This window comes from Palaemon carinicauda, chromosome 43 (genome assembly GCF_036898095.1).
Source record: "Palaemon carinicauda isolate YSFRI2023 chromosome 43, ASM3689809v2, whole genome shotgun sequence".
NCBI lineage: Eukaryota > Metazoa > Arthropoda > Malacostraca > Decapoda > Palaemonidae > Palaemon > Palaemon carinicauda.
In genome coordinates this window covers 17,668,181-17,674,586 of record NC_090767.1, presented here as the reverse complement: position 1 = coordinate 17,674,586, position 6,406 = coordinate 17,668,181, and positions in this window count along the sequence as shown.

The following is a 6,406-nucleotide window of genomic DNA, read 5'->3' as shown; positions in this document are numbered from 1 at the left end:
CAAATTGAGAACACCAAATATGGACTAATGTAGTCACAGCTAAAGTGTGCTGTGTGCATTTGCAATGCATTACTTGCTTAAAACTAAATATTTACAGAAATTTGGAAAATGCCATTTTAATAGAGGATTGTTTAAATATATAAGTTGATATTGATAACCAGTCAATCAGTTTTGAGGAGTAGCAAAACGTGGTTGGGTTTTTAATAGTGAATAAGATATTTCATCTTAAAATTGTAAAAAAATTTGTAAGCAGATTCTAAATTTACTTGTGTGTTAATTTTTGTTCTTCAATCACACTCACAAAATAGTGATAAATACGAGTCTTCTTGATTCCCAATAGTATTTTATATTAATGCAATTTACAGATCAATGTTATAAAGCTGTAAAAATCAATTTTTCCTATATTATCTTTTTACATTTATGCAATTTTTCATATAAATAATAAAATTCAACGAATAGAACTGAACCCTGTGTTATGACAGTGAAATATTAAATATTCTGCGGTTTTAAGATCTTTTTTTATTATTATTATATTAGACTGATTAAGAAAATAAAATACATAAAGGATGCACAATTTAATAAAAATCCTGCTAAATTTTGCTGCATAAAATGGATTTTGAGCAAAGCGAGAAATCTTTTTTTGGGTGATATGGCCATGTCATCCTGATGGAAGGTTCCTTTAGGTAGCTTTCTAAGGGATATTTGGCTACAGTGATACTCCCAGAGAATTAACCACAGGTTTCCAGAATTCTAACTCTTGGCGCGAGTATCATTAATATAACTTTTAAGGATATCGCATGATATCAGGGGATGTATTTCTTGATATGACATATGGCAATCTTCACCCCGAATAGATTTTATGTTTTGAGGGGGAAGAGTGGCGAAAATGAAGGTGAGCCGTTATCAAGGATATCCGGTGAATCCTCTCCCAGTACTACTACAGCGTATTATTCCTTGTTGCATTTAAGCATGGATAGCCGCAGATAGAGTAGTTTCGGGTGGGGTCTTTCGTTACGTAGTTGTATACTCCTTTTTTTAAAGAAGGAAGGGCCCATCATGGCCATATCACCCAAAAATAGATTTTTTGCTTTGCTCAAAATCTGTTTTTTGGACTCAGCCATGACCGTCCTGATGGAAGTTTACCAGAGAATTACTTGAAAGCACTATATCTGTGGGTTTGTATAAGTGCCTTTACTTTGAATGAGTTCCTTATATAGTCTCCTAGACCTTTATATATGTCATTAGCATTATTTGTCATATCCAATAAGCTTGGAACTAGTCTAGGGCTTCCTGCCCCTTGCAGGGAAAGTGTCGACTTCGACTATAAGGATTCAAAGTTTGTATCTACATAGGGACGGACGGTAAATCCTAGAGATTACCTTTTTCATCCCTTGGAAATCTGTACTCTGATTTCAAGTTGGGCCCTTCTAGGGCTTAACTAAAACTCTAGTATACTTTATTCGTCTGTAATAGAGATAGCAGCAATAAGACGCAAATACGTTTAGTATTTTACTTTATAACTAGATTATCAATTGTAGTTACAATCAGGAATGAATATGATCCGGCATTGAAAACCCATCAGGGTCCATATTTTCTCCTGTCGGAAAAATATGTAATCTCATGGAGATGTGAAACCAAATCGGACTGACTTGTACAGATTTTGAGAATGCATGAACACCGTGATGCAACGTTCTCTCGGCACTGGTGTTATCGGTCAGATATGCACCAGTATGGAACAGTGAGTTAATCATCGTTTTGATTTGCACTCGAGGGTAAATATACCCATACAGCTGATGCACTGGAAAGTCCCAAAGCAGTTCATTATTCGTCGCAGGCTTAGACGACGGGTTTTTTAAAACTACCCGCTGCCATCACGTCTTATTTTATATACTTGCTTTGTCTAGTGTTGGAAGAAGTTCCGTGAAGAAGCCATTTTCTTAGGATCCTGAACTTTGGGTGAGCTGTCAGGATCCTCTCTGTGAATGAGTAGGTGAGCATTGCTCTCGGTTATTTTAGGGATAAATTTTGATCCTGAGGTTTCGCCTTGGAAGAGCTGTCTTTCCTTGAAGTCTGAACTTCTACGAAGACAGACCTTAAGAAACCCTAATGGGCATAGGGAGATATCTTCCTTCAGTCGGCAGATTCTCCAAGGACCCCACCTTTTGGTGGGCAGCTCATTTTGGCGAGAAAAGTAGAATCGGGGAAAGGATTAAGTTTTTCCCTCTTCTGTGAACTGAATATGGCCTACATCCCCGATAGGGCCAACATTTCACTAACTCTAGCCCCTGAGGGTATTGCGAACAGAAAATTGACTTTCTGTGTTAGTTTTTTTAGAGTACAATCCTCATTGTTAGGTGTGAAGGATAGTGCAACACTTTGACCAACGTCCATATAATGGGCTTTGAGAGTTTGCTGGCCTTGGTCTCGTGCATGCTTTGGTACCTTAAAAAAGGTTTCGCTGATGAGGTCCGTTTCAAAGGCGTATAAAAGAGGTCTAGTCAGGGCCGACTTACACGTGGTTATCGTAGTGGAAGTCAGGCCTCGTTCAAGTAGGTAAAAGAGGAAAGAGAGACAGAAACCTGTTGAAATTTCTTTTGGTCCCCTTGTTTTCACAAGGGTTACCCCTTTCTTCCAAGACAATCCACATTGTCTCCTGGCTGGAATTGACTTGTACTCTACAATGAAGTCGGCCAAATTCTTCGAGATCCCAAACTTTTGTTCGATGCTAAAAAAAAAAAATCCTAGGATGCACGTTGTTGGTTCTCGAGGATGAAATGTAACAGCCGACTTCTGCACCAGTTTGGGTAAAACTGTGTACGGCAGAGGAAACTGCTACAGTTTCAATTCTAGAACTAGAGGAAACCAATTGTTTTTGGGCCATTTGGGGGCCACTACAGGAACTGTTCCTCTGCAGGATCCTAGCTTGTCAATGACTTTTACCAGGAGATTGAGAGACCATCTGGAAGGTGGTTTACGGCTGGACAACCATTTGAGTCACAGTGGTCCTGGTCACGGTCGGAAATTGTGCAGTTCTAATGATGATTTCCTCTTTAAGGACATGCTCCACTTTTGTAGAAGGTTCACATTCTCCGTGATGGCTTTGGTAATGACTTCTTGGATCACTTCCTGTGGGAACCTGTGCCTGAGGCCCAAATATATTCGATTGAGCCTTAGGGAACAGTAGGCACTTTAAAGATTCGTTAGGTAGGGATGGTCCTGGAGAGTTCTTCTGGAAGCCTCATACTCACCTTTGGTGGGATTCACTCGCTGTATCCCTTGACTCCGTAGTGTTAGGGATATCTTTTACAAAGCCGTCGGTCAGCAAGGTGAAGCGATATGAGCAACCCTTCGGTTCTAAGAACCTCAGGGATCCAGATACGATGCAGCAGGGGCATAAAACCTGTACATTGTATGCCCACAAAAGTCCTTACTTTTGTGGTTGCAGAACACAATTGTACACTTCTCCATTGGCTCCTCCTGTAAGGGAGAAAAGGGTGAATGAGTACTAGGTTGTGTATATCATTGATATAATATATGCTTAAGATACGCGTCACAGTACCTCAGGGATCCGGATACGATGTAGCAGGGGGCATAAGACTTGCACATCTTTTGGCCACAAAAGTATTACCCAATTTGTACAGTGTGATCACTGTAAAGTGTTCAGCTATTATTGAGTTTTAAAATAGTTACCTTTAAGCACACTGACTTTCTCTTCTACTGTATAAAATAGTGTGTCTGGGGATGATGCACCAACACTTTCTTTCCATAATCAGATTGTCAATATATACAGCGCTGCCAGTTCATAGACTCCCGATTTTCACTAATTTTTTTCTTCAGCTTACTGGATAAAATACAAAAGGTCAAGATATTACAACATTTATGTTTGTTAAATAGATCTGTTTTTAACCCGTTGACTTTGGTGTCCAGTTCAAGACTAATTGTCATTCACAAGTAAGGGGAACTCATTTGATCTGTTCATTTTGTATCAGGCAGTAAATCGAAGTAAAGTCTCCTTCAAATTTTACAAATTTATGTATCAAATAAGGAAATACTTTTTAAAGTTGCTTCAATTTTCTATAGTTATTACATTACTGAGAGTGAGTTCAAAGTTACTGAGAGTAAGATGGGAGGTAAAACGGTTCAAAGAAGAGCTACAAATCTACTCGACTGGTAATTCATTCATGATAACTCGCCCCTGCCAGCCAGCCATGGACACAAGACAGCCAATACATCTCGTATGCCTACTGATGTCATTTGTTTCAATTCTAACAGACACCAAAACACAAGTAACTTACGTAATTCATATAAAATGCATATTATTAACTACACGTGTCTGCATTTGTGGTTTTCATTGATTACTAAGAAGGAGGTCTGAATTGCCTTGGGAAACAAGGACTATATGTACTAAAATACTTACTTATTAGGGCAAGGAAGTAGAACACCAAACTATGACTAAAAATCCTCTCATAAATATTCCATTTTATAGTAGAGAGAGTGCAAAATATGCCCACAAAAAAATACACAGCATAGCCCACATATGGTATACTCATAAATCCTCTACTCAGAAATTAAGTGTCACATTTTGCACCTAAATATTTTTGGGATCTTAACTATAGAGGAACACTAACTGGGGAGTAAGAGAACATCGACCATTGTTTTTGAAGGGCATAAAAACTAGAAATATTGATACAAAAACTTATATCTGAGCAAAATATTACAATATATGCCTTTGAGTATATACCCTAACTTGTAGGCTACTGCAAGTTGTCTTCAATATGCACTTATGAACCATAAGTGCATATTGAAGACAATCAGAGGTGGTTAAATCTTAACCAGGTCAGCCTGTCTCTTGGTGACACCCTTGGTGGTTACCAAACTCTTATACTGTTCTGGTAAGGAAAATAAAGGTGTCCTTGGAAAGAACCGAATTCGTACAGTGGAATAAAAGAATAACCTTCTGTTATTCGTGATGGTCAAGACCTGGAAAAATAGCACACTAATTCGTCCACCTTCGCTCCCTCTTCGAGTTTCAGCTCACCCAGAACAGAGTTTCCTATAAAAAAAAAATACACTGAAACAAACAAAACAAAACATATGGTTGTGAGATTCATCATCATCATCATCTCCTACGCCTATTAATGCAAAGGGCCTCGGTTAGATTTCGCCAGTCATCTCTGTCTTGGGTTTTTAATTCAATACTTCTCCATTCATCTATATCGCGCTTTATATTCCTAAGCCATGTAGGCTTGGGTCTTCCACTCCTTCTAGTGCCTTGTGGAGCCCAGTGAAACGTTTGGTGAACTAATCTCTCTTGGGGAGTGCGAAGAGCATGCTCAAACAATCTGCATCTACCCCTCATCATGATCTCATTCACATATGATACTCGAGCAATCTCTCTTATATTTTCATTTGTAATCCTGTCCTGCATTTAACTCCCAATATCCTTCTGAAGGCTTTATTCCCAAATCTACTAAATCTATTGGAGATTGTTTCATTGTCATACCATGACTCATGTCCATAGAGTAACACCAATCTCACTAAACTGATATATAATCTGATTTTTATATGAAATTGCAGGCGATTTTATTTCCAAATTTTACTTCATCTAGCCACTGTCTGATTTGCTTTTTTTTTCAGTCTTTCACTAAACTCTATCCCTAAAGAGCTTGTATTTGAGATCATTGTTCCTAAGTACTTAAATGATTCTACCTCATTAATCCTTTCTCCTTCCAAAGATATTTCATCTTCCATTGAGTACTCAGTTCTCATCATCTGTGTCTTTCTTCTATTTATCTCCAGCCCTACCTTGTGTGATATTTCATGCATTCTGGTAAGCAAGCATTGCAAATCATGTGTTATCCTGCTAAGAAGGACAGCATCATCAGCATACTCTAGGTCTGCTAAATTCCTATCACCAATCCAGTCCAATCTTTCCCTAATCCTGATGATGAATTACGATAATTGATTTTTTTTTCTGCAAAAGTATAAAGTCCTTCACATATGGTTCTTTCTCAACAAATGGTACAGAAAATCTATCCAATTGCCCTAGTACTCATACACCCCATCTGAATACTCTGAGGAGTCAACAAGCTGCATAGAAACCTCATCCAAGTCCTCCTCCTCACCTTCTTCCTCTACCTGGACAGACTTCCTGTACATTGCACACAGTTTTTCTCTCGCAATGTCTTCCTTACAGACAATACCTTAATTTTATTAGAAAAGGGGATTCATGTGATTTAAGAAGAGTTTCACAGAAAGGAGTCAAAATGACTCCCTTGGGCATCCATTACATCATCTGAAAAAATGATATCTAAAGTAATACGGTAAACTTTTCTAGGATTGTAGGATGTAATATACTCAAAATCAATAAAGTCACAAAAGGATTCGTAAAAATATATGGAGGAAC